Consider the following 24827-nt stretch of genomic DNA (forward strand, 5'->3'; position numbering starts at 1 on the left):
ATCTAATAGTAGTCGTTGATAGTTTTTCCAAATGTGTAGAGTTGTTTCCGCAACGGAGAGGGACAGCGCAAGTGGTGCTGCAGAGGCTACAGGAAGTGTTTTGTTGGTTTGGCTTTCCGAAAACATTGATCACACGTCGTATTTCACCGCTCGTATTCAAAGGAATATGAGCGTTTCACCGTTGTCGTATTCAAAGGAATGCGACAACACGTCGTATTTCACTGCTCGGGTGTTTGGTGATACGTGCCATTCCCTAGGAATAGATCACTGCACCAATTCGCGCTACCATCCCCAGTCCAATTTGACGGAGCGAACCACTCGTACGCTCAAACCGATGTTGGCGGCCTTTGCCGAAAGTCAGAAGGTAGACTATATGAGTAAACTCGCGTTTGCAATCCGAACCTCCCAGAGTCGCTCCACTGGCGTCTCTCCCGCCTTCCTTAAGTTCGGAAGGGAGTTGGCAAATCCGGTGACCCGTGTCATGCGATGCCACTCGGGGACGAGAAAGAACCGGCAGACTGTTCTGCTTACGCTTCAACACTTCGGGATAGGCTTCGTCGAGCTCTCAGTAGAGCGAGGTAGAGTTTGGCATCGGCCAGGGCCAAGCAAAAGTCCCAGTACGACCGAAAACATCGTTACCTTTCATTTAAGGTAGGTGACCTCGTCCTGAAACGCAACCACGCTCTTAGCGAAGCGAACAAAGGTTTCTAAGCTTCGCTCGCTTTCTATACCTTTAATTCTATCCTTTTAATTCTCCTCCCCCTCCATTCCTGTTAGCTACTGTTGAGGTGTCGCACCCTGATGCAGACAGTCACGGGGCTCACTTTTCTCTTCTTTTCCCTCTTATAACCCTCCCCCCCCCCCTGTTGTTGTCCAAGGAACGTTGGCGAAATGGTCTGTCATTGCTGTCCACGATTTAGGCCACAGTCCGAGGCACTTGGCCCAGTTTACGCCACTCCCAATAGTCTGGCTAAAAATACGCATAGTTGCGACAGTTTGTGTTATACTAGCACCATATCTCGCAAAAATTGTGATGTCGTCTGCGTATGCCAGGAGCTTGACTTCGATTGCTTGTAACTGAAAACCGAAGATCTTTTTGTCAATAATAATTTTTATACGCAAAGTGTCTATATACATACAAAATAACAGAGAGCTTAGGGGGCAACCCCGGTGAACCCAAAATTGCACAAAAATGGGGGCCCCCAGACACTTATTCACAATCAACCTTTTTTTGCAGTTCTGGTAAGCGCCAGGGCCACTCCTTCACAAATAACTGAACCTAGGTTAACATGATTTAAAACCGCAAACAAAATTCTATGCTCAACACAATCAAGAGCTTTTTCGAGGTCAATTTGTAGAATAGCAACACGGTCATGTAAATAACCACAACACTCAATAATGCAACGCGCTTTATGGATAATATGGACTATTTAACGCCCTTTCATGCCGCAGGTTTGATGTGGCCCAACTATATCCCGTATTACCATCTGCAATCCTTGAGCCAACACCTTCATGTAAATTCTGTACTCTACGTTTGTTAAGGCTATCGTTCTATATGCAGATAAGGATTTCAATTGGAGTGCATCCTCGGTTTCGGGTATGAAAACAGTGTAAGATGACCTGTATGACGGCGGCAATGTCTCTAATTTATATGCCTCATAAATATAAATGTCAAGACATGGTTGATTTCAGGTTTCAAGGCCTTATAAAACGAGGCTGTTAATCCGTGTGGTCCGGGAGATATTGCAGCGTTTAACTTGTCTATGGCATGTTCAACTTCGACTGAGCTACACCAGTTCTTGTGACTTGTTGTCAAAGTTGCCTTTGGCAGGCTTGATGTCGGGAAAGCAATCGAGTGAATACGACTTAAAAAGCATTTTACAACAGCGAAAGATCAACCTGTCGTCGCATAATGTGAATAGCGTTACAAGTGGGCCGTTCAATGCTCCAAGCCATTACAAAAGCTTGTTCTTGTTTCCCTATTAACTCTAGCGCATATGCACTTCAGCCATAATTCCTAATCGTCGTCAACCACTGCATGCACAATTGGCACTAAATTCTTTGCAAGTGCTTAGCGCATACAACGCTTGAAGAAGAATGACGAAAATTGCATAGCGAATGCCGGCCTACTATACAAGAGTTCAATATTAATGCCCTAGTGGGTACCAAGCAAGTGTGTTTGCAGTATTTACCCAATGAAGGTTTTGAAGAGGCTCTAAAAGGCCGCCCTTCTGGCTTTCGCTGTGGCTGTGCTGCGCCTTCCACGCAGGCATGGCGTTTTTTTTTGTTCACATTCATGTTCAACGGATTCCAACGATCCTGACAAGCGCGATGGAGAAGCTATATGATATAGCATGTAACTGTTCACGGCATAAAGCAGTTTCTGACTGAATAAGAGTAGCCAGCTAGCGTTTTGATGGAGTCTAGGCCGAATATATAGCATATGAAGGTGAACTCTATCTTATGCAGCGCACAGTTGGCTGAGAAAAAAAAAAAGCGGACCTTAAAGCTTCCTTTTAGGAGTTGCACGTGATACCGATATCCTGTTCTTAGAGCGTACATTAACTAGTGCATGAAACATTCTCGAACTTGCTATGCACCTATTACGTGCCTCTTGTAGTGGGTTACCGGTTTTAAACCACTAAGTTATTATGGTGACCACATGTTCGGACGCCCACAGGCAATAGGCACTTGTACCACGCATTATTTCTGTAATATCTAATGTTGCATTGTGAGGTATGTATACAGGACGCGTGTGCTTGTAAAACGTGAAAGCTACTTTCACTGCATTTCCAAGCAGAGGATATTTTTTTTTTGCAAACAGACGCATGGTCGTGTGGTAGAACATTAGCTTGCTGCCCTAACGACCTTGGGAATCAGGGTGGGGCTTGCGTCCCCATCTGATCCAGGATTTCTGGTCATTTAATTTCTTTGAATTGTTCTAGATTTTTCGGTCACGAATAACCAACGTCGCCGACACCGACGCCGGTATTTTCGCGAAATAATCTCGTTAACACTCTCCCGTTAACACAATGTTGATCAGGCAGAACCAATACTTAGAATATATAAAGGTTTCAACGATGCTTTGATACGAACAAAATAAAATTACCGTAAACGCAAAGAATACGTTCTTTGACGGAACTACGTTCTTTCGGCCGATTATTTGCAGCAAGTGCTTTTTACGAGAGCCATCGTGTTTACCTTAGATATTGTAAAAAAAATTGCAAGTATTTGTTTATCGGTCGCAAGGTGCAGTCGCACGGCATAGCACAAGGAAAATGCGCTGAAAACAAAGCGGCGAACTACGCGCAATTACGGCAAAAAAAAAATGGCCCGAGCGTAAAAGAAAGTATATATGCGCAACGCAAAATTCACGCTTCTCCAAGGGCAACCACAAAGGAGACCAGTCATCGCACAGACACAGCGGCGGAGGGGAATGGCGGAGGGGCAACGAGGGAGGGAAGAGGTCACGTGTGCGGCTGCGACGAGTACAATGGATGGCGGTCCTTTCCCAAGATCACGGGGTTTTACTCTGCGAGTGCCTCGATGCACTCGTTGGTCTCGGAGTGGAGGCAAGGGCGTCGTCTGATACAGCGGTCGCCATTACTTGGTCCACTCCTCAGTGAGAGAACAGCAAGCGCGCAGCTTCGTAACCTTTTGCTCTCGAGTAAAGTAATTTTGCGCTGGAATCGCATTCACAAACGCACGTTTGTTCGCGGTTGTTGCTTGCTATGAGTTTGCCGGCACGCATCCCAACAAATAACCGAATGTATCGCGCCTAAAAGTGTTGCAGATTATAATGACCCTCACTGGCGGTGCCGCCACTGGGCTATGGCTCATTGGTGCACCGCTGCAGGCATCACTATTCGTTTTATACTTTTCTGGGGAAGATCGCCTTGTGTTTTTTCAAGACAGGACAGGTTAGCATTATTCAAGCTAGTTAGACATATGGAACACAGTAAAGCAAATGTATGATTCCCCACACTGACGAAACGAAAAGCGGTGGAATGTTGCACAGCTACTAGGACACAAAATCTATTCTTTAATATTGACATTATTACAGTTCGAAGTTTGACACACAGTATTCAGACGGCAGTATATGTTCGCGTATTTCCTAATATCAGCGCGCAACGCATCTAGGGAAGCATTAGAATTAGCGACATATAAAAATGTGAAGACAGCGCCTGCAGAATTGATGGTTAGATTACATATTGAGTGGGTGTGCGAACACCCCTACAATGCAGTTTACTAATCCATTCTGCCTTGTCGTCCAGGTTACAGCATGGATTCATTTCACCAACGTAGCGATATCTCCTGCGATAAGCGACACCAGCGGGCTGTCCTGCCATCTCAACGATATGAAAGTATCAGCCTGCCCGTGCGACAGCGACGTGTCTACGGTCATCCCTCTACCAAACGAAGTAATCGGATCGACGACAACATCATCGACGGCTGCCTTTATGAAGAGCTGGCGAAATCCTGGCGCCTTTAGTGGGCGTGTGAACAGCCCTACGATGCAGTTCACTAATCCATTCTGCCTTGTCGTCCAGGTTACGGCATGGATTCATTTCACCGCCGTACCGATATCTCCAGCGATAAGCGACACCAGCGGGCTGTCCTGCCATCTCAACGATATGAAAGTATCAGCCTGCCCGTGCGACAGCGACGTGTCTACGGTCATCCCTCTACCAAACGAAGGAATCGGATCGACGACAACATCATCGACGGCTGCCTTTATGAAGAGCTGGCGAAATCCTGGCGCCTTTAGTGGGCGTGTGAACAGCCCTACGATGCAGTTCACTAATCCATTCTGCCTTGTCGTCCAGGTTACGGCATGGATTCATTTCACCGCCGTACCGATATCTCCAGCGATAAGCGACACCAGCGGGCTGTCCTGCCATCTCAACGATATGAAAGTATCAGCCTGCCCGTGCGACAGCGACGTGTCTACGGTCATCCCTCTACCAAACGAAGGAATCGGATCGACGACAACATCATCGACGGCTGCCTTTATGAAGAGCTGGCGAAATCCTGGCGCTTTTAGTGGGCGTGTGAACAGCCCTACGATGCAGTTCACTAATCCATTCTGCCTTGTCGTCCAGGTTACGGCATGGATTCATTTCACCGCCGTACCGATATCTCCAGCGATAAGCGACACCAGCGGGCTGTCCTGCCATCTCAACGATATGAAAGTATCAGCCTGCCCGTGCGACAGCGACGTGTCTACGGTCATCCCTCTACCAAACGAAGGAATCGGATCGACGACAACATCATCGACGGCTGCCTTTATGAAGAGCTGGCGAAATCCTGGCGCCTTTAGTGGGCGTGTGAACAGCCCTACGATGCAGTTCACTAATCCATTCTGCCTTGTCGTCCAGGTTACGGCATGGATTCATTTCACCGCCGTACCGATATCTCCAGCGATAAGCGACACCAGCGGGCTGTCCTGCCATCTCAACGATATGAAAGTATCAGCCTGCCCGTGCGACAGCGACGTGTCTACGGTCATCGCTCTACCAAACGAAGGAATCGGATCGACGACAACATCATCGACGGCTGCCTTTATGAAGAGCTGGCGAAATCCTGGCGCCTTTAGTGGGCGTGTGAACAGCCCTACGATGCAGTTCACTAATCCATTCTGCCTTGTCGTCCAGGTTACGGCATGGATTCATTTCACCGCCGTACCGATATCTCCAGCGATAAGCGACACCAGCGGGCTGTCCTGCCATCTCAACGATATGAAAGTATCAGCCTGCCCGTGCGACAGCGACGTGTCTACGGTCATCCCTCTACCAAACGAAGGAATGGGATCGACGACAACATCATCGACGGCTGCCTTTATGAAGAGCTGGCGAAATCCTGGCGCCTTTAGTGGGCGTGTGAACAGCCCTACGATGCAGTTCACTAATCCATTCTGCCTTGTCGTCCAGGTTACGGCATGGATTCATTTCACCGCCGTAGCGATATCTCCAGCGATAAGCGACACCAGCGGGCTGTCCTGCCATCTCAACGATATGAAAGTATCAGCCTGCCCGTGCGACAGCGACGTGTCTACGGTCATCCCTCTACCAAACGAAGGAATTGGATCGACGACAACATCATCGACGGCTGCCTTTATGAAGAGCTGGCGAAATCCTGGCGCCTTTAGTGGGCGTGTAAACAGCCCTACGATGCAGTTCACTAATCCATTCTGCCTTGCCGTCCAGGTTACGGCATGGATTCATTTCACCACCGTAGCGATATCTCCAGCGATAAGCGACACCAGCGGGCTGTCCTGCCATCTCAACGATATGAAAGTATTGTTACGGGAGAATAACTTTACTTTATAAAACGAGGAATAAACTCGGTGGTGGACAAGATGGCGCCCAGTTGGCTCACAGATCTGACAACATCGTCCTCCTCTTTGTCTTCTTCGTCGTTCTCATCCTACCGTTACATGATTTCCCCGGCGGCTGGAGCACCGACCCGGTGCTAATCAGGAGGCACTGGAGTAATACGGTTTGAGTCGCGTAACATGCACTACGTCAGTGTGAGGGTGAAGGATGGCGGGGTCCGTAGGGGTGATTTCGTATGTGACGTCAGTTACTTGGCGTAAGATACGGTAGGGACCTGAATAGCGTGGGAGTAACTTCTCCGAAAGTCCAACGCGGCGCGAGGGGAACCATAACAGAACGAGATCTCCGGGTGTGAAGTGGACATCACGATGGCGGGCGTCGTATACGCTCTTCTGATTGTCCTGGGAGTCCAGTAAGCGTCGTCGAGCAACTTGGCGTGCCGCTTGGGCCTTCATTATTGCATCACGAGCGTACTGAGACTTGTCATTTAGTCCGGCCGGCAGGAGGGTGTCGAAAGGTAGCGCAGGGTCACGGCCGAACAACAGAAAAAAAGGAGAGAACCCAGCGGTGTCGTGTCTGGAAGAATTGTACGCGAATGTTACAAACGGTAACGTAGTGTCCCAGTCGCGGTGATCGGCGGAGACATACATGGAGAGCATGTCCGTGAGAGTGCGATTGAGGCGCTCCGTTAGACCATTTGTTTGTGGATGGTAAGCAGTCGAGAGCTTGTGTTTAGTGGCGCAGGAGCGGAGGAGGTCATCAACCACTTTGGAAAGGAAGTAGCTGCCTCGGTCGGTAAGGAGTTGTCGAGGGGCGCCATGATGTAAGATGACGTCCTCCAGAAGGAAATCGGCCACGTCAGTTGCACAGCTGGTTGGAAGGGCCCGTGTGATCGCGTATCGGGTAGCATAATCGGTTGCTACTGCAATCCACCGATTACCCGCAGCTGACGTAGGAAAAGGGCCAAGCAGGTCCACGCCAACACGGTAGAATGGGTCTTGTGGGATGTGCAGTGGCTGAAGACGTCCGGCCGGAGGGGCATTTGGTTTTTTCCGTCGTTGACAAGGGTCGCAGGCTGCAATATAACGGCAGACGTCGCGGTACATGCCAGGCCAGAAGAAGCGCCGGCGAACTCTGTCGTAGGTCCGTGACACGCCGAGGTGACCCGCTGTAGGTGCATCATGAAGCTGGGCGAGAACAGTGTGACGCAATTGAATGGGAACGACGAGTAGTCTTTCGGGGCCGTCAGGACGCATATTGCAACGGTACAATACACCATCATGTATTTCAAACATTCGAAGGGAAGGGTCGGGCCTCACCGATGTGAGCCTTCGGATAATACCGTCCAAGAAAGTATCTCGTCGCTGCTCGATTCCAATGTCATGAAACGCGGATAGAGAGAAAACGTCGATAGGAAGGGTGGTTTTAGAGGAGTCGCCGTCTGGAGGGTCGACAGGATACCGGGACAAGCAGTCCGCATCTTGATGCAGGCGGCCGGTTTTATACAGGACTGAGTAATCAAATTCTTGAAGGCGCAGCGCCCAACGGCCAAGACGGCCTGAAGGGTCTTTAAGGGACGAAAGCCAGCACAAGGCGTGGTGATCTGTGATTACTGTGAATGGCCGGCCGTACAAATAGGGACGAAATTTACCGACTGCCCAAACAAGTGCCAAACATTCCCGTTCGGTTATTGAATATTTTCTTTCAGCAGGCGAAAGAAGGCGGCTGGCATAAGCAACAACACGGTCTCGTCCTTGTTGTTTCTGGGCGAGGACTGCACCGATGCCATAGCCACTTGCGTCTGTACGAACTTCTGTGGGAGATGAAATATCAAAGTGGGCGAGGATAGGCGGAGACGTAAGCAGACACACTAGATTTTGAAACGCATCTGCTTGCTCAGGGCCCCAGATGAAGCCAGCGTCTTTTTTGAGAAGTTGAGTGAGAGGGCGTGCTACGTCGGCGAAGTTTTTAACAAAGCGGCGGAAGTAAGAACAGAGGCCAACGAAACTGCGAACGTCTTTGGTACAGGTTGGTACAGGGAAATCTCTTACTGCGCGTATTTTATCTTGATCAGGGCGAACCCCCACGGAATCAACGAGGTGTCCGAGGACAGAAATTTCACGACGGCCGAAGTGGCACTTTGCCGAATTGAGTTGCAGGCCCGCCTTACGAAAGACAGATAAGATTTTCGATAGCCTTTCAAGGTGCGTCGCAAAAGAAGGCGAAAAAACGATAACGTCGTCCAGGTAGCACAGGCAGATGGACCACTTGAAGCCGTGCAACAGAGCGTCCATCATACGTTCGAATGTGGCGGGCGCATTACATAAACCGAATGGCATCACTTTAAACTCGTAAAGGCCGTCGGGAGTGATAAACGCCGTCTTCTCACGGTCCATGTCATCAACGGCAATCTGCCAGTACCCAGAGCGGAGGTCAATGGAGGAAAAATATTTTGCGCCGTGAAGGCAATCCAGGGCATCGTCTATGCGTGGTAAAGGGTAGACGTCCTTCTTCGTTATTTTGTTTAAATGGCGATAATCGACGCAAAATCTCCAGCTGTTGTCCTTCTTCTTTACAAGTACAACAGGGGACGCCCAGGGACTGCATGAAGGCTCGATGATATTCCGAGAAAGCATTTTGTCGACCTCCTGTTGGATGATGCGCCGCTCTGCATGGGAAACACGGTAGGGTCTCCGATGGATTGGACTCGTATCGCCTGTATCAATCCGGTGCTTAACAACGGACGTCTGGCCGAGTGGGCGGTCGCCAAGGTCGAAGATGTCCCAAAAAGATGCAAGCAGGGAACGCAGGTCGTTAGCTTGTTCTTTCGGCAAGTCGGGGGCAATCATCTTGGTTAACACACTTTGGTCTGATGGAGGAGTAGACGAAGTTTTTTCGGCACTCGGGATGCTGTCATAACTTAGAGTGCAAATATGGCACTCTGCCGCCGGCACGATCTCGGCTAGAGATATACCACGAGGGAGGACTTGTGTACATAGTGAAAAATTCACTAAGGGTAGGCAGGATGCATTGGCCGTAATAGTGATGACGGTGTGAGGAAACGCAACGTTGTGCGAAAGCAGGACGTCAACATTGGGGGACACAATATAAACACCGTCTGGGACAGGTGGAACAGGGGAGACGCCTATGTAAGCTACTGTTCGTTGAGGGAGACGCAGGTGTTCTGTAGAACAAAGCCGACTTGGAGGGCAACTTGGAGGATCAACAACATTAGGTAGAGCGAGTTGCACTATACCGGCAGAGCAGTCTATCAAGGCCGAATGTTCAGACAAAAAGTCTTGGCCCAAAATTATGTCATTAGGGCAGTGTTCTAAAACATAAAACAGAACTGATGTGTGGTGTCCGGCGACGCTGACGCGAGCTGAGCACACACCAATTACGGCGACTTTTCCACCATCGGCCGTTCGGACCACAGGAGTTGGGCCAGGAGTAAGGACTTTCTTCAGCCGTGCTCTAAGGTCAGCGTTCATGATAGACACGTGTGCGCCAGTGTCAATGAGGGCTGTAGTAGGTACACCGTCGACGTCAACATTGATAAGGTTCTGATGTGCGGGCAAGGTCAGTAGAGGATTTTGGGATCGGGTCGGTATTGCAGCATCACCTCCAAGAGCTGCTCCCGTCAGTTTTCCGGAGGTGAACGCCGGAACGAGCTTGGGGACGGCGATCGGCGAGATGGGGGCGAGCGGGAGAAACGGCGTTGTGGCGAAGGGGAGCGGCTGGATCGGGGGCGCGAGGAATTCTCAGGCGTTAGCGGCTCTGTTTTCGGTGATGAGCGTGAATTCCAGACAGGTGGGCGATGGGGCGGAGGGTGAGGCCACGGAGCAGAGCTGGACCAAGCACGGCAGTGACGCGAAATGTGGCCTATACGACCGCAATTGAAGCATATCGGCCGGTCGTCTGGGGTGCGCCATACCGCCGGGTCGCGATAATGTGGGCTGGCAGAAAAACGTCGGTTGGGCGGGACAGTCACGGGTGGATTTGGTGTGGCGTAGTCTGGACGATGAATGGAGCAGACGTTTAAGCCGGCGTTGGCCAGTTCTTGCCTCACGACGGTCTGTATGAGAGAGACGGTGGCGTGATAGCTTTCGGAGTTGGGGGAGGCTGACACGAGTGGAGCTGCGGCTTCTATTTCCCGACGGACAATACGGACAACGTCACCGGGACTTTCCGTAGAAGGCAGGCGAGGGTCTTCGCATGTGGACGTTGCAGCCGTGTTTGGAAGCCGGGCAAACTGGTGGAGAACACGGCGGCTCTTCGCTTCTTCAAAGCGCCGGCATTCAGAAATAATGTCGTGGACCGTAGATGAATTCTTGAACACAAGAAGGTGAAAGGCGTCATCTGCTATGCCCTTAATAATATGGCCAACCTTATCGGCTTCGGACATCTGCGAGTCTACCTTGCGGCACAAAGCGAGCACGTCCTGAATGTACGTGAGGTATGATTCGGTGCACGTCTGAACTCGACGTGCGAGCTCGTTTTGGGCGGCGCGTTGACTTCCCACAGGCCTGCCAAATAGCTCCCGGAGCTTTTGCTTGCATAACTCCCAGCTAGTCAGTTCTTCCTCGTGCGTCTCGTACCAGACCTTTGCGGTACCTCTGAGATAAAAAATCACGTTGGCCAGCATGAGCGTTGGATCCCATCGCATACGTACACCCACTCGTTCGTATGACTTCAGCCAGGCTTCTACGTCAATGCCATCAGTGCCAGAAAAGGTACCTGGATCTCTCGGGGGCTCCAAGATGAGGGTTGACGGTCCAGTTGGAGAAAGCACGGACGTAGTTGGAGAAGGCACGGTAGACGGAGAAGGGTCGGCATTGTTGACTGCAGTCGCCATGGGGGAGACCACTAGGCGCCCGCTACGAAGCTCCGTTTTGCGTGAAGTGAGTACCCCGCACCTCCCACCAATGATGTTACGGGAGAATAACTTTACTTTATAAAACGAGGAATAAACTCGGTGGTGGACAAGATGGCGCCCAGTTGGCTCACAGATCTGACAACATCGTCCTCCTCTTTGTCTTCTTCGTCGTTCTCATCCTACCGTTACAGTATCAGCCTGCCCGTGTGACAGCGACGTGTCTACGGTCATCCCTCTACCAAACGAAGGAATCGGATCGACGACAACATCATCGACGGCTGCCTTTATGAAGAGCTGGCGAAATCCTGGCGCCTTTAGTGGGCGTGTGAACAGCCCTACGATGCAGTTCACTAATCCATTCTGCCTTGTCGTCCAGGTTACGGCATGGATTCATTTCACCGCCGTAGCGATATCTCCAGCGATAAGCGACACCAGCGGGCTGTCCTGCCATCTCAACGATATGAAAGTATCAGCCTGCCCGTGCGACAGCGACGTGTCTACGGTCATCCCTCTACCAAACGAAGGAATCGGATCGACGACAACATCATCGACGGCTGCCTTTATGAAGAGCTGGCGAAATCCTGGCGCCTTTAGTGGGCGTGTGAACAGCCCTACGATGCAGTTCACTAATCCATTCTGCCTTGTCGTCCAGGTTACGGCATGGATTCATTTCACCGCCGTACCGATATCTCCAGCGATAAACGACACCAGTGGGCTGTCCTGCCATCGCAACGATAATAAAATATCAGCCTGCCCGTGCGACAGCGACGTGTTTACGGTCATCCCTCTACCAAACGAAGGAATCGGATCGACGACAACATCATCGACGGCTGCCTTTATGAAGAGCTTGTGGAATCCTGGCGCCTTTAGTGGGCGTGTGAACAGCCCTATGATGCAGTTCACTAATCCATTCTGCCTTGTCGTCCAGGTTACGGCATGGATTCATTTCACCGCTGTACCGATATCTCCAGCGATAAGCGACACCAGTGGGCTGTCCTGCCATCGCAACGATAATAAACTATCAGCCTGCCCGTGCGACAGCGACGTGTTTACGTCATCCCTCTACCAAACGAAGGAATCGGATCGACGACAACATCATCGACGGCTGCCTTTAAATCATTCTGCCTTGTCGTCCAGGTTACGGCATGGATTCATTTCACCGCCGTACCGATATCTCCAGCGATAAGCGACACCAGCGGGCTGTCCTGCCATCTCAACGATATGAAAGTATCAGCCTGCCCGTGCGACAGCGACGTGTCTACGGTCATCCCTCTACCAAACGAAGGAATCGGATCGACGACAACATCATCGACGGCTGCCTTTATGAAGAGCTGGCAAAATCCTGGCGTCTTTAGTGGGCGTGTGAACAGCCCTACAATGCAGTTCACTAATCCATTCTGCCTTGTCGTCCAGGTTACGGCATGGATTCATCTCACCGCCGTACCGATATCTCCAGCGATAAGCGACACCAGTGGGCTGTCCTGCCATCGCAACGATAATAAACTATCAGCCTGCCCGTGCGACAGCGACGTGTTTACGGTCATCCCTCTACCAAACGAAGGAATCGGATCGACGACAACATCATCGACGGCTGCCTTTATGAAGAGCTTGTGGAATCCTGGCGCCTTTAGTGGGCGTGTGAACAGCCCTACGATGCAGTTCACAAATCCATTCTGCCTTGTCGTCCAGGTTACGGCATGGATTCATTTCACCGCCGTACCGATATCTCCAGCGATAAGCGGCACCAGTGGGCTGTCCTGCCATCTCAACGATATGAAAGTATCAGCCTGCCCGTGCGACAGCGACGTGTCTACGGTCATCCCTCTACCAAACGAAGGAATCGGATCGACGACAACATCATCGACGGCTGCCTTTATGAAGAGCTGGCGAAATCCTGGCGCCTTTAGTGGGCGTGTGAACAGCCCTACGATGCAGTTCACTAATCCATTCTGCCTTGTCGTCCAGGTTACGGCATGGATTCATTTCACCGCCGTACCGATATCTCCAGCGATAAGCGACACCAGCGGGCTGTCCTGCCATCTCAACGATATGAAAGTATCAGCCTGCCCGTGCGAGAGCGACGTGTTTACGGTCATCCCTCTACCAAACGAAGGAATCGGATTGACGACAACATCATCGGCGGCTGCCTATATGAAGAGCTTGTGGAATCCTGGCGCCTTTAGTGGGCGTGTGAACAGACTACGATGCAGTTCACTAATCCATTCTGCCTCGGCATCCAGGTTAGTTCGGTTACATCTCTGTATGCTAAAAAGTCGAATAACGTTTGTTTGTTGCTGTTCCCACGCCCGGGAGTTTTGTTTTCTGTTTTTCATGAGTGCTTTGACGTTGTAACTCAATTGCTTATGTTGTCCGGTAATGTTGAGCTCAATCACGGACCTAACACTAGAGCCCAAGTGCAAAGTGCTCTTACTGATTCACAGACTAAGAAGTTTAATGATATGTTCATGATGTTACAAGCTGTAAACACGCGTACCGAAAAAATGGAGAGGGACCAGACAGATCTAATCAAACCTGTTGATGAGCTTAAAAAAATGCAGGCGAGTTTTCAAGAAAACCTTACTGTTTTAGACAAACGATTTACCGAAGTTGAGCGCAAAACGGTCGCGATTGAGGAAGTCAAGGAAGAGATACAGCGTTTTCGCCAATATATTAGCCATATTAGCAGCGAAAATGATCAACTGCGTGCTCGGCAAGGTGAGCTCGAGGATATGCAGCGGTGAGACAACCTCTTATTCTAATGGGCTGCCTGATGCCCAGTCAGAGTCCTGGGCCCAGACAGAAGAAAAGCTGATGAATGCGTTTTCATCCAGATTAGAAATAGCAGCCTCTGAAATACTATTCGAACGAGCACACAGGCTTGGCGGTTATCATCCCAATAAGTGCCGGCCAATCATTGCCAAATTTTCTTCCTTCAAGCTCAAGCAGCAAATACTTCTGAGTAGTTCGAAGCTGAAGAAAGTAAATGTTGCCGTTAGTAAAGACTATTCACCAGCTACTTGCCTCGCCAGAAAGAAACTGGCTGAATTTGGCAAAACTCAATCCTCAAGATTTGAGGTTCGCTTTAACAAACTGTACGTAAATAGAAAGTGCTACATCTACAACCCCTCTGACGATTGCGTGCATGAAACCTCCGAATCCTTCAAGTCTTAAGTCAAAACTTCACATCTCTCGCATGAGTCACCGCCTGCATCTGTGCACAACACCGAATAGCGCTACGCGAGGGGAAGTGGATCAAAGCTACCAGTGGCAAATCAACTTTCGTTTCTTTTCACAAATATTTGAAGCCTAATTCTAAAACGTTACGATCTCTGCTCTGTTATCGATGCTTCTAACGCCGACATAATCTGCCTTACTGAAACCTGGTTGCCGGCGCAGATTGATAAGAGTGAATTATTTGGTTGCAAAAAACACTACAACATTTACCGCTGTGGCAGAGGTGTTCGGTGTGGAGGCGGTGTTCTTATCGCTGTTTCAGATACGATTTCGTCTTTTCCCATTCATTTTAGTAGTGCTTTGGAACTTGTTTTGGTTGAAATACAAACGTGTTCCAAAATGTTGATATTGGGTGCTTGTTATCGACCACCATCCTGTTCATCCACTTTTGTTGACGAGCTTCATGATGTCATTTCCACGCTAACAGTACGGTATCCGAATAGTCCGCTCATTTTACTAGGCGAATTCAATTTGCCGAATATAGCTTGCTCGAACGTGCATTCCACTTGTCATCCTTTCTCCGGAGCGGGAGACGCGTTTTTGAATTTGTGCAACGATTTTAACTTGTCCCAGCTAATAACACAGACAACAAGAATTACGTCTACCACATCTAACATCTTAGATTTAGTGCTCACCCCTGCGCCTGATCTTTCCCATTCCATATCCTACTTGCAGGGGCTAAGCGACCACTTGCTGCTTCATTTTTCTTTCAATCTGCACAGTATCTCACAGTAGGAACCACAAAAAATATACCCGGGACTATAAGCGTGCAGATTTTCATGCTATTAATCATGATATTTCAGCTTTTTAAGTGATTACATGCACAAATTTTATGATCGCTCCGTTAATACTAACTGGACTTTATTCAAAGAAAAGGTTCTATCACTCATAGAAAAATATGTGCCAGGCATAGTCATCACATCTAACCTGCAATCACCATGGCTCAGTCAATCACGCAAACGACTACGCAATAAGAAAAAAACGCATTTTCAGCTCTGCAAAAGTAACTGGCACTCAAAAACTTTGGAGTGATTATGAGGCCGTAGCTACGGATGAAGAACACGCCCTAAAAGATGCTAAGGATTCATTTTTCAATACTACATTACCATCTGTTTTAATTACCAACTCTAAGCAATTTTGTAAGGTAGTGAACAAAAGAGACAATTCCTCAATCACCCATAAAGATGAAAACAATCGCATAATCAAACTTGAGGAATCCGCAAATGTTCTAAACTCTTTATTTGTTTCTGCTGTTTCACAAAATGTGTGTTCCGTAACTCCCACATATGCTAGATCGAATTTCTTAACAATGGACCCCATTGTCTTTGATGCTGCCGGTATAGAAAAAATCATAAAAAATCTAAAAGTTTCATCATCATGTGGTATTTATGGCATCAATTCAAAGTTTTTAATTAGTACTAAAGTGTACAGTGCCATCATTTTCACTAATATATTTCAGCAATCGCTTCATACCGGTTGCATTCCGGATTACTGGAAGGTAGGGAAGGTGATTCCCTTGCACAAGACTGGGGATAGGCATTCTCCATATAATAATCGACCAATCTCCCTCACATGTATTTCATGTAAGGTTATGGAACATGTTATTTGCTCTCATCTCGCATCTTTCTCACAGTCAAACTCCTTTTTACAGATCACCAATTCGCAAGTCATTTTCATGTGAAAACCCACCTTTTGACATTCACACATGACCTAAATTCCATTCTTGACAGGGGTTCCATTGTCGACTGCATCTTCCTAGACTTCTGAAAAGCGTTCGACAAGGTTTCTCATCAACTGCTTCTCTTAAAACTCGGCAAGCTTAACATTTATTCCAACGTTCTTCATTGGCTTCACTATTTTCTCACTGATCGTTCCCAATTTGTCCCTGTGAATAACACCTCATCCATCACTTCTGCAATTGAATCGGCCGTGCCTCAAGGCTCTGTACTGAGACCTTTGCTTTTCCTCAGCTACATAAACGACTTACCAGATAATCTATGTTCATCAATGAACCTTTTCGCTGACGACTGTGTTATATACCGTGTTATTGACAGCGACTCTGACGCCTCTCTTCTACAATCGGATATAAACCGTGTTAGTGACTGGACTAACACTTGGAACACGGAGTTAAACACTAACAAATGCGAGCACATGCGCGTTTCACGTCGCGATACAACATTGCCCTCTTATCATCTTAATAATACTAACCTAGAACCTGTGTCATGTTACAAATATCTAGGCGTACTCATCACTTCTGATGTTTCCTGGAAGATGCATGTAACACGTGTAACCAATATTGCTAATCGCACGCTGGGCTTTATACGCCGTAATTTTCATCTTTCTTCTTTTCCAGTAAAATTACTTCTGTATAAATCATTAGTACGTTCCAAAATGGAATATGCTGCATCTGTGTGGGACCCCAGCCAAGAAACACTCATTCATCAGCTTGAATCCATCCAGAGTCGGGCTGCTCGTTTCATTCTTTCCAACTATCATCGCACCTCCAGCATCACTTTCATGAAAACAACTTTATCATTACCTCTGCTCTCACAACGTAGAGAAATATCTCGCCTCTGCCTGTTTCACAAGACATATTACCACAATTCCGTCCTTAAGAATAAATTGATAACCGCTTCTTCTTACGTATCCGCTCGCATCGACCATCGTCATAAGGTTGGCATTCCCACATGCCACACCAACCATTTTTACAATTCATTCATCCCCCGTACGTCAGCAAGTTGGAATCACCTTCCCCGATCTGTAGTCGAGATGTCTAATACCTCTATGTTTGAAGCTGCTATAACTAACCTGTCGCCATAATTTTTAGCAATATAGTATTTTCATTTTTCAGTAGACCTGTTAAACTTTGTAGTTCTTTAATACCTGTTTTTTTTCTTATAATGTGCATTATTTCTTCTTAGCTTCCTTCAATGATCCATGTAACCACCAATTTTCCGCTTTTTCATTTTGTGTAACCCACTCCCTTCTGTAATGCCCTCGGGCCCTGAGCGTATTGAAATAAATAAATAAAAAAATAAGTATTAACTAAAACGAAATATGTGAGAGCACGAAATTAACGTCCCTTTCCTAAATGAGGTCTGGCATGGGCAGGTTTTGGTTTTATACACGCTAACTCCGCTATGAGCTAACAGGTGCACATGCACCCATGAAATTCGAACCAGTGTTAGGTCACTGTAGATATAAGTATCCATATGCAAAGTAGGCTTTGTACAGCTATAGGCAGGCGATCTTAGGTATCATTGCCGCAATAGATCATTTTCACGCAATTCCTGAACCCCCCATGGGTGCGCGAACACTATGGAAGAAGTCTGGATGTAGGGTGCGCTGGCTGCTTCGTCGCCCGCTCTTCGTTGGTGCCGAGAGAGCATTCAACAACAACAAAAAACTCGCCGCTTTTGACTACAAGTCAGGTACTAAGTACTACACATGTCTGAACGCGCTTACATGTATCTCTACGCATGAAATGTGAAAGGAATTAGTGAAAATTTGTGTATAATATTCAGTTCGTGCATACATATTACTAAGCTGATGTATACGGCTTGTAACAGTTAAAGTATAGATGTCTACATCTAAAGACTTTCTTTTTTTATTCAATGATAAGGTATATAGCAGACAAATGCCAAGGAACGTACATAGGATGTTATTAGAGGTAACTGTAATGTAAATGTCCCGAAAAAATAGAGGAAGAAAAGACAACTTGCCGTGGACAGAGCCCGAACATGCGACCTTTGAAAAATGCGTCCGAGGCTCGACCAACTGAGCTACCACGACTGCTATCCATCCGTTCAATTTCTGGGGTATTTATGCGCATTAAAAGTGAGAGTGTCAGTCAGCGCCACCAGTAGCCATGATAGCGAGTGTGGAACACTTTTTGTCAATCTGTTTGGCATCACGTAGCACGTACGTTAGCACGGGATGGTGATACGAGCTGGCAGCTGACCAATCATCCATAGTAGACACTCCTTGCATGGTGACTGGCCCACCGCCACGCGGCCGTCAGAGCAGACAGACATTGAGAGCCCGATAAGAATTACCGAACGCTCTCGCAACGCTCGATAGCACGTAGTTTACCGCAATTATGAACTGCTGCATAGTTGATTATTGTACCAACCGGTAAACGTCGTGTTCAGTGGAAACTACGTTCTAACGCGAGAGCGTTAAAGATCTCGTGTCAAAGAAATTCCACCGTCGGCGTCGGCCCCGTTGGTTGTGAGCGAAAAATCTTGCGTGAGCGAAAAAGCTCGTTACATAAATCACCAGGGGAGGCCGCTACTTGACCACGCGTGCGTGCGTGATCACACTGAAAAAGCCGCACATCTGAAGAAAAAAAAAAAGAAAGCTCAAGGTCATGAGGCACGGGTGATGCAGTTTCTTTGCCCCTGTCACCCCTCTCTGCTTAGCTTCCAGCGCTTCCGTCGGGATGAGAGAACAGAGAATGCAATTGCAGCGTGCGACAAACATTTGTAGATCCACTCGCACTGGACGGATTCTTAAAATTTTTGCGCATTAAACTCGTGAGGCAATAAGCTCTTCTAGTGAATTCATTCCATGGTTACCTGAAAAAGTGTTTCAGGGCCCCTTTGACGCAATTTTTCGATAGGTGTTATGACGAAAACGAGCCCTTTCGCCGATTTGTAGGCGCATTTGGGATTCCTGAAGCTATGTCAAAAAAGGCCGGGATAGTGCAGTCATTACCGCTAAAAACACACAGGAACTTTCAAACGGCTCTAACAATAGGCAACTAAGTCCATCTAGTGGAAAACATATCACGCCTTTCCAGAGGCGTTGTTCAAGCAAACAGCAAACGCTAGATAATGTGCTGACATCTGTAAGGCACTCTGATACTCTTTATGACCTCCCAGATGGCGAGCGCATGGCGTGTATCTTGGAGGCCATGCAACTCCAGCTTTAGATCAAAACCTGTATGTGCTATTCGCGCGCGTGCTGGTACAATCTACTGTGTGCGTGTGTGTGTAACAAAACTTAATAATAAGTATGCGCCTAACGGTTAAAGGACGCACTAGTGGCTTGATTTCGCTATCGCGTTCAACCCTTAAAGGCGAAGCTTAAGGGTCCGCATTTTTTTACAGTTTCCCGACTCAACCCATGCTTTATTGCCTATCGTCCCGCTTTCTGGCGCTACATGCTTGGTCTGAGATACTACCTCTGCAGGTGCACCGATCCATCGTGATGCGGCCATAGAGCTGGGGAGAAAAGAGACGTACGCAGGCACTTATGCTGATGAAACGTTTCAATGACTCTAAATTATTATTAACTCGCCGTGTACCTTTCGTAGGTTTGGGGAGTACATTGCGAGGTCAATTACTGTTTGCTGTGCTGATGGGACCATCAGTTAAAGGATGAACTGAGTTACATATCGTATTATCGTAAACACAACTAGCCGGCCAGCGGTGCTATGCGCGCTTCGGTAGGATCTACCTAAGACGCGGTTGACCCTTATTAAGCAGACGCAAATCGCCATGGAGGATCGGCCATTAAACGGGCGGTGCCTAGTTACATATATGAATTTGTATACAATTTCAGAATGTTTAGGAATCGATCATTTTTAAAATAACTTATTAGCTTAATTCACCAAAAGAAATTTCCAATTCGATGGGTCTTTATGCAGGTACGTTAGTAATTTCCCAAGTCATTATTAAGTCAACGATACTAGTGCTTTCTGACAGCATGTTCCTCTGAGTGGTGCCTCTTCTGTGAGTGCAGATTGAAGCAGGGTTATGACGAGCGACATTCCCACAACGACTCTGTGCGTTCGTACGCCCGCGCACTGTGGGAAACGGGGTGAGCCAACGCTTTCGCGAACAGACGACACTCCGAAGTTGCAACACTCCCCGCTTCAGACTACTCGTCACACGGCGCCGGGATAGGTTCTGGTTTGGTGGCACTGGCGGCGCAACAAGCTTCCACTAGCAGACGAAAACGCGTAGTCGTCGTGGCAAGACAATGTGGCGGCCGTTCAGAAAGAGCTTTGCCAATAGTATATTATCAGAAATTGTTGTGCTGCTGCAGGAACGTAATACTGGGGATATTTAGCGATGTAAGGCAAACACAGTATAATTATGGGTTTCCGAGCTGCCCACTATAAACAATGCTTGATTTATATAGCATAACAGTCTGCACGTTAGTTGCTAGTTGGTGTATGTTTGCAATAGATCTTTAGAGGCGAAAAACCTAATTACAGTGTATTTTATCCTGTCTTGTGGCTGTGTTTTTCGTGCCTGAAAATAAATTACAACTATGTGACGCAATCCCGCGGCTTTTGTCTGGTTATGTAGTCAGCTTTTTTTTTTCATGTCAGTCATACTCTTTAGGAACTTAGACCATCGAAAAGATACGCGTGCGGCCATTCTATTGAGCCAGTCTTCCCCCTGCTTCTCCTTCAGTTCCTCTAATGAAACCTGCTAACACAGTTGCAGCCCAAGTTTCGAGCAGAGACCGCACCAGGGGTATGAAACTTCGCGGTTTTTTCGTCCCCTGAAAGCAGCGATCCTAACGTTTAGGGGCTTTACTACTTACGAGTAGAAGTGAACGTTGTTGTTCTATTTTATAATTATTATCAGGTTACCTAATAACTACGGAGTTTTTAATACGCAAGTGAATCTCTAGGTTGCAGTTCGAGATTGCAAAAAAGGAGCGCCTCCCGGAGTGGGAAACGGGAACTGCACAGTCGTCCTGTCTCTCACAGCGGAAAGGGGGCGTTTCTAGTCGTGCCCCCATGTGTACTATGGCCTACGGTGTCCCAAAGGCCGCTTTTATTATCGTAAAGTTTGTTTCACAGAAACCCTGGTAACCCTCACCGAAACAGACGCATGTATGAATTTGCGCCGTCATCACAAATCGTGCTGTGCTGAGTGGTGCCGAAATTCTTCACGCCACACCGACATAAAATTCTTTCGGATCCCGGCGGACCAAAGGTACGATCTGCATGCTGTTCATTTTGTTTTTCTAAGCTTGCACGGTATATTAGGATATGATTGCAGTAGTATCTGTGTAATTTAACGGGACATACATGTGCATGATTTATTTATTACAGTCTGCTTGAATTATACTAGACATGCACCGCAGAGCATCCGGAAATTAATTCGATGACTACATACGATTCGAGCTACACATGATTGCTTGTACTTGCTTTGTTATTTAATGCAGCGTTGCATTTCGATGTTGCATTTTGGCTCAAGTGAATGCATGACATGCAACAAATGTATTAGTAGTGACAAATAGAATGACAATAGAACAATTTCAATTATCCGCACTCTTTTATTACCTTTCATTGCCTGCTTTGATGTTGTTTTTGAAGCGTGATTCATTTTTATTGTAGTGATTATGATATAATTATTTTATTAGCAATCCATGTACACAGCTGGAGGAGGGCTTCTAGCTCTAAGGGAGGGTGCATATACATTCATAGCATGTGTTGTTAGCACTATAGTAATTTAGTAGTGACTACATAAGATATTACACTTGCAAGTTTCGGCGGGTGCTATTGATATTACTGCGTTTCAATTCTGTGTTTCCGTTTCGGCCTCACGTGATTCTATGGCATATTGCATAGGAATTTGGAGCAATAAATATACAAACTAAGCAGTTACTTTGTGTCTTTCTAATAATATTATTAATATTAATAATAACTATAACAATTAGGGTACTTATAATTTATAATGCACACTTGAAATACATGCTTCATTTTCCGCTTTTAGTGCAATTACGATATATTCACAAGAACGGAGTTACAGCTAAGAGCCCACAAATAATTGGACAACATATGGTTACATGAGAAAATAATTTATTAGCGGTTTTAATAAGGTTTATTAAAGATTTTCAACAGGTTGCGAGAAATACTCGAAGAATACGCAGTGAGCGAGGGTATGTATGCAGGAATAGTTGTTTAAAGATCCTGGTGTGGGATGGTTGCTGTTTTATGCAAAAATGTATTTTGGGATTAGGAGGAAAGGTGGGGTCGTAGCCAACAAACATTACTCAACTCAAATAGAAGCATGTATACGCGTCTCTTAATAATAAAGGCAAATTTTTATTTAAAATTTGCTTTCAGGATTGATGGTATGACAGTCTTTGTAACAAAAATCAAGTTAAGAAAGTAATCATTGAAATATATCAAATAATGCTTATTTCAAACAAATATGCCAGTTATCCCTTAAAATTATCCTATATGTGCCGGAAAACAAATATATATTCATTTTAACCCTACAAACGCACATGTTGTTGTTCCAGATCACGCGCCTGGCTACAGTATGCGAGAAGGGAGGACCGGGCTCATTTACCACCTCGTCAGATCTACAGCAGCTACCGGCCCATTTCACCAGCAGAGACTACGCGGAGCAGAGACTACGCGGACCCTGGACAGACAAGGCTTCTAAGATGTGCCGTGCCAACAGTTCCCATCTTTTGCGAAGGGCAGAGACGTCGAAAGTCCAAGTGGGAGTACTGTAATGTGAACATACAACTATAGTATGACATAAAGGCGGAGGAGTTGGACCGTATCCATCTTTGACTAGTGCTCAAAATTGACGAGGTACAAAAGAAGAGGACGGGATAAGCGCTAATCCAACAACTGTTAGGCCAGCACTTGTCCCTTCCGCTTTTTTTCTTTTGGGCCTCGTCTATTTTGTGTGCTGCCCAACGATGAACAAACAGCGCAAGCTTTCATACCTGTAATATATATTTACAGAAATGTCTCAATATTCAATATGTGTACCTGTCCCAATTATCATCAGTCAGTATTTTTGAGATTCGCATGCAGATTACACCAACAATACCAATGCATCGTGTACACAGCAGCCATAATTACCCAGCAATATTATGCTGGTAAATATAATCAGCTAAGTAAATATTTTGCCAGCTTTACAATAGTTAAGTTTAGAGCAAACGTCTTTTTCAGAACGCTCTACATGTAACCTTCTTGATTCGGAAACATTTGTTCCTGCTATTTTACCGGCTGCGCAACCTTTTACATAAAAGAGAAAATTGCCTCAAAACTGAAGAGACTACCTCATGTGGCGTGTTATCAGCGACTGCGCGCTTAGTGAGAGAGTGGCGGATAAATTGGTACCACTGTTAAAACAACTGGGCGATAGCTCTTAAAATGAGAGCAACAAAAGTGGGCTGTTCGAAATATATGTAATCTACGACACTGTAGTAGAGGGCTCCGAAAATTTAGACCACCCGGGGTTCTTTAACGTGCACCCAAATCTGAGCACACGGGCCTACAACATTTCCGCCTCCATCGGAAATGGAGCCGCCGCAGCCGGGATTTGATCCCGCGACCTGCGGGTCAGCAGCTGAGTACCTTAGCCACTAGACCACGGCGGCAGGGCAGACGACATGCGAATCATGTAAAACGTGACTACATGCTACGCTCATAGCGTGCTCGCGGCGCTTTCACTAGCTTCCCTAGTTTGGTATCACGTGACGTGAATAGAGGACCAAGGTAAATCAGACGTCCAAATATAATAATCATGGCATGAGGCATGACACGTCCGTCTCGTAACGTTGTGCTGATTTAAAAGTAACGCATCAAGCTTCCTCATTCATGCTTCGCATTTTATCAATTCTCACTGTAAGTGGGATCTGCCAATTTTTTGTTAGGCCCCATATTATTAAAATATAACATTGATTGATTAACAAGTGGTGTTTAACGTCCCAAAACCACCATATGATTATGAGAAACGCTGTAGTGGAGGGCTCCGGAAATTTCGACCACCTGGGGTTCTTTGACGTGCACCCAAATCTGAGCACACCGGACTCCAACGTTTCCGCCTCCATCGGAAATGGAGCCGCCGCAGCCGGAATTCGATCCCGCGACCTGCAGGTCAGCAGCCGAGTACCTTAGCCACTATACCACCGCGGCGCGCATGAATCAAATATAACAAGCAATTATACCTAAAAAAGTATTGCGGATGGTATTAAAAGTAATTAGAACTAAATGCGAGGAAACAAGGGTGGATGAAAAGGTAACTTGTCCTGGGCAGGATCATCGACAAATGGTGGTGCACAGTTTGAGAATCTCCTAGCTATTTCAAACAAATAAATCGCAGTGATTTCTCAATGCACATTGTACTGTAAATTATAAATATTGCACGATTGAACACTTCCCTGCCAACTTGGGTGCTGGACTGTGGACCTGCAGGTCACGGGATTGCTACCCGGCCATGGCGGCTCCATTTTTAATAGAGACGAAAGTAATAGATATCCTCGAGCGAATATTTAGGTTTAGGTAAAAAAAACCTGGGTGGGGAAAGCTTTCGGAGACCTCTACTATGGCATTCATCATAATCATATGATGTTTTTTCGACAATAAACCCCAACAAGTGTTTTGTAGCGGG

At 47.0% G+C, this 24827-nt stretch overlaps 1 protein-coding gene and 1 long non-coding RNA gene across 4 annotated transcripts in view; one reads left to right on the top strand and one right to left on the bottom strand.

Moving 5' to 3' along the window:
• LOC119169162 (uncharacterized) overlaps positions 1-24827 on the bottom strand; it is a 472562-nt gene that overhangs the window by 323297 nt on the left and 124438 nt on the right. The window lies entirely within an intron of this gene.
• Positions 21168-23191, top strand: LOC119169163 (uncharacterized). Its single transcript, XR_005109544.2, has 2 exons — positions 21168-21401; positions 22717-23191. It is a non-coding gene; the product is annotated as an uncharacterized LOC119169163 (long non-coding RNA).

Source organism: Rhipicephalus microplus, chromosome 2 (assembly GCF_043290135.1).
Source record: "Rhipicephalus microplus isolate Deutch F79 chromosome 2, USDA_Rmic, whole genome shotgun sequence".
NCBI lineage: Eukaryota > Metazoa > Arthropoda > Arachnida > Ixodida > Ixodidae > Rhipicephalus > Rhipicephalus microplus.